Source organism: Penaeus japonicus, unplaced genomic scaffold, assembly GCF_977035675.1.
Source record: "Penaeus japonicus unplaced genomic scaffold, GWHDUDI00000001_assembly GWHDUDI00000025, whole genome shotgun sequence".
In the NCBI taxonomy this organism is placed as follows: domain Eukaryota; kingdom Metazoa; phylum Arthropoda; class Malacostraca; order Decapoda; family Penaeidae; genus Penaeus; species Penaeus japonicus.
This window is the reverse complement of record NW_028234427.1, coordinates 34,060,692-34,065,691: the sequence shown is the minus strand read 5'-3', so window position 1 is coordinate 34,065,691 and position 5,000 is coordinate 34,060,692. Positions and strand designations below refer to the sequence as shown.

At 29.6% G+C, this 5,000-nt stretch overlaps 1 protein-coding gene across 1 annotated transcript in view; it reads right to left on the bottom strand.

The window, feature by feature from the left end:
- Positions 1 to 5,000, bottom strand: part of LOC122252770 (nephrin-like) — a 169,969-nt gene that overhangs the window by 81,454 nt on the left and 83,515 nt on the right. The window lies entirely within an intron of this gene.

The window sequence follows — 5,000 nt, the reverse complement described above, 5'->3', positions numbered from 1 at the left end:
CCCCATTAACGATATCCTATGACAGTGACATTATATACGATGAAAAAAAAAAATTATACATCAAAGCCCTTTTTACACAATAGTATTATATTCCAGCTGATAGATAACACATATTCACTGAATCGCTAAATATAGACAGATAAGCATATCTTTACTTTATCAAAATTATATGATGGTTCTGATGAATCAAAACCGTATTTGATTTATCTTGTGGATGATATTGATAATAATGATGATGATGATGACTGTGAAGGTGATGGTGATTATGGTGATGATTATGGTACTGGTGATAGTAATGATGCTTGTGTTCGTGATGGTGATAGGATGGTGATGGTGATGATAATGGTGTTGGTGTTAGTGATGTTGATGGTGATAGGACGGTGATAGTGATGATAATAGTATGGGTGTTAGTGATGGTGATAGGATGGAGATAGTGATAATAATGGTGTTGATGTTAGTGGTGGTGAAAGGATGATGATGGTGTTGTTGTTGGTATTGGTGATGATTATAATGCAGATGGAAATGATGACCGTATCATCAGATGATCTGTCTGGATAGAACAAACACACTCACGAGTATCATTTTTATATACTAGCAATAAGGAAAATGAACAGGAAAGATAAAAAAAAATATTGCAAAATAAGGTATTCCATATAAATAAATATAGTAATCATTACAGGTAGCCTAATATCATATAACAGTAATCTTGTATAAGCTTAAGGATATAGTGTCACTGTAAAGCATTACTAAACACGATGGGTTTATGTGAGAGTAATGTTATTTGTAATGTACATCGTTAAGCGTTATTGTGGAGATAATATTCTCAGTCCGTGATGAAATCTTCTCTCTTCAATTGAAACAGAAAGAAAAAAATGGAACACAATATCTTAAAAGAAAAAAAATCCAAATTGAATTACATATGAAAGAAAAAAAGAAGAAAGTATCTATTCACATTCCTCATGCCATTAAAGTAAATTACAGACATTGAAGCGAGAAAACGCATATGCTCCGAAAACGAAGCTCATTTTACTTGCAATTTTTTAGCATGTGATTTTGCTCTATCTTCTTTGGAAATCCTAATGGATGAATGTATATACGCTTTAGGGAGGTTTTTCTTCATGTGTATAACGAAATGAAAGAAAGAAAGAGAATGCGAAAGAGGGTACAAATTGATAATGCATAAAGACACATGCACACACACATACACACACACACACACACACACACACACACACACACACACACACACACACACACACACACACATATATATATATATATATATATATATATATATATATATATATATATATATATATATATATATATATATCAAATATGTCTCTTTCATTACGTTAGCACTGAATGGATTACAAAATACTCGAACATAGATAAACCTGGTCTAGCAACAATGATGCAGACAATGACCCTCATATTACATTAAAACAGGACAACTTGCATATCATAATTTCACCATATGACACTCATAACCAGCCTTTCATTTAATATTCATATCTTCGTATAGAATTAGATATACTGGAATTTACATAATCAAGCCTTAAGTTTCCCTTCTATGAGAATGATAAAAAAAAAAATAGTAAGTAATATTTCTAGCTCTAGGATTACATTCCTTTTTTTCTTCTCACTATGTATTTTTGTTATCATTACTACTATGATTATCTTTATCATCATCATTATTATTAATGATAGGAGTAATATTGATAATAGTACCAATAGAAGTTGTAGTAGTAGTAATAGTAGTAGTAGTAGTAGTAGTGGTTGTGGAGATTGTAGTAGAGTCGGTATTAGCCATAGTCAATGTTTTATTTCAGAATTAAATTCATTTTTAATGTATTATTTATAAAAAAAAAAGTCAACGAATCAAACAACTCTGTAATCACATTATGAAGATTATCTTTTATATAAAATTCTATAAAAATGCTATAAAATTCCCTCATTAACGATATCCTATAACAGTGACATTATATACGATGAAAAAATAAATTATACATCAAAGCCCTTTTTACACAATAGTATCATATTCCAGCTGATAGATTACACATATTCACTGAATCGCTAAATATAGACAGATAAGCATATCTTTACTTTATCAAAATTATATGATGGTTCTGATGAATCAAAACCGTATTTGATTTATATTGTGGATTATATTGATATTAATGATGATGACGATGACTGTGAAGGTGATGGTGATCATGGTGATGATTATGGTACTGGTGATAGTAATGATGCTTGTGTTCGTGATGGTGATAGGATGGTGATGATAATGGTGTAGGTGTTAGTGATGTTGATGGTGATAGGACAGTGATAGTGATGATAATAGTATGGGTGTTAGTGATGGTGATAGGATGGAGATGGTGCTAATAATGGTGTTGATGTTAGTGGTGGTGAAAGGATGATGATGATGCTGTTGTTGGTATTGGTGATGATTATAATGCAGATAGAAATGAGGACCGTATCATCAGATGATCTGTCTGGATAGAACAAACACACTCACGAGTATCATTTTTATATACTAGCAATAAGAGAAATGAACAGGAAAGATAAAAAAAATATATTGCAAAATAAGGTATTCCATATAAATTGATATACTACTCATTACAGGTAGTCTAATATTATATAATAGTAATCTTGTATAAGCTTAAGGATATAGTGTCACTATAAAGTAATACTAAACACGATGGGTTTATGTGAGAGTAATGTTATTTGTAATGTACATCGTTAAGCGTTATTGTGGAGATAACATTCCCAGTCCGTGATGAAATCTTCTCTCTTCCATTGAAACAGAAAGAAAAAAAATGGAACACAATATCTTAAAAGAAAAAAATCCAAATTGAATTACATATAAAAGAAAAAAGAAAGTATCTATTCACATTCCTCATGCCATTAAAGTAAATTACAGACATTGAAGCGAGAAAACGCATATGCTCCGAAAACGAAGCTCATTTTACTTGCAATTTTTTAGCATGTGATTTTGCTCTATCTTCTTTGGAAATCATAATGGATGAATGTATATACGCTTTAGGAAGGTTTTTCTTCATGTGTATAACGAAATGAAAGAAAGAAAGAGAATACGAAAGAAGGTACAAATTGATAATGCATAAACACACAAATGCACACACACACACACACACACACACACACACACACACACACACACACACACACACACACACACACACATATATATATATATATATATATATATATATATATATATATATATATATATGTATGTATATATATATATATATATATATATATATATAAATATATATAGATATAAATATATATATATAATTTTTATAGAATATATATATCTATATAATATAAATATATATATATAGAGAGAGAGAGAGAGAGAGAGAGAGAGAGAGAGAGAGAGAGAGAGAGAGATACATATATATATATACATATATATATATATATATATATAATATATATATATATATATATATATATATATATATATATTTATTTTTAATATATATATATATATATATATATATATATATATATATATATATATATATATATGTATATATATATATATATATATGCATGTTTGTATGAATATATATGTATAATATATATATATATATATATATATATATATATATATATATATATATATATATATATATATATATATCAAATATGTCTCTTTCATTCCGTTAGCACTGAATGGATTACAAAATACTCGAACATAAATAAACCTGGTCTAGCAAGTGATGCAGACAATGACCCTCATATTACATTAAAACAGGACAACTTGCATATCATAATTTCACCATATGACACTCATAACCAGCCTTTCATTTAATATTCATATCTTCGTATAGAATTAGATATACTGTAATTTACATAATCAAACCTTAAGTTTCCTTTCTATGAGAATAAAAAAAAAAATAGCAAGTAATATTTCTAGCTCTACATTGGTCATGAAATTTAATGAGGTTACAAGAAATTTATGTCGCATTTGTAATCCTAGAACTGTTGAAGTTAATGTGCTCATTCTCTGCTGTCGTTCTCTGTTATCCGCCCGCACGCCCGGAGGATCCAAACCCAACCGCTCGCAATGGCTTTAAAATTCTGTCCACATTCGCAAACTGCTTCGGCCTCCTCATCGCTGAATTTTCCACATTCACAAGATTAACCTCAAGTTAAACAGCGCATGTACAACCACAGGGTTCTTTTCGGTGCAATGCTACTGTCGTTGTACTGTGTCCTCACTTTAAGGTTCGTTTTTTTTTTGTTTTTTTTTTTTTTGGTTTTTTTTTGTTTTTTTTTATTTTTTTTTTTTTTATTCATTGTCGATGTTTTTGTTACATTTTATTTTTCCCCCTTTTTTTTTACTTTTGCTTTATTTCATGTGTAATTAAAAAAAACTATCAACAATTATTTTGACGTTTTTAGTAAGCATAATTGGATATTGCTCTCTTCGAAATGTTTGGCAATAGATATGATTAATATTATCTTGACATTAATCGCCCCCCCACCCGTTATTTCTATGTGTATGTTAATGTACACACATTCATATACCTCCCTACTCCATCAAACTGAAATCACGTCTCTCCTAGCCCAACTAAACAAATTAATTATTGTATATGTTTCTCTCTCACAAATCACATTATCCTACATACATAAACAAAGCTAAAACCCAGAACAGTTTATACATTACGTTAATAGGATGCTTCAAAACAGAGAACCTAAGTCTCTCAATCCCCAGTGTAAACAAGTTCCTTAATCAAATTCTTGCATGATTGACTATATTCAGGCATGCTTGACTATGTAGATGCATACCAGTGCACGATTTGACTTTCATTAACCAGAATCACCAACATGAAGTGCTTTTTTTTCTGCTGCATTAGCAACGTGACATGTTTTGATGAAATGTGATCACCTAAGGGAAAGAGAACTTTGAGTGGAAAGAGAGGCACGCGTTTTTTTTTTTTTTTTTTTTTTTTTTTTCTTTTTCT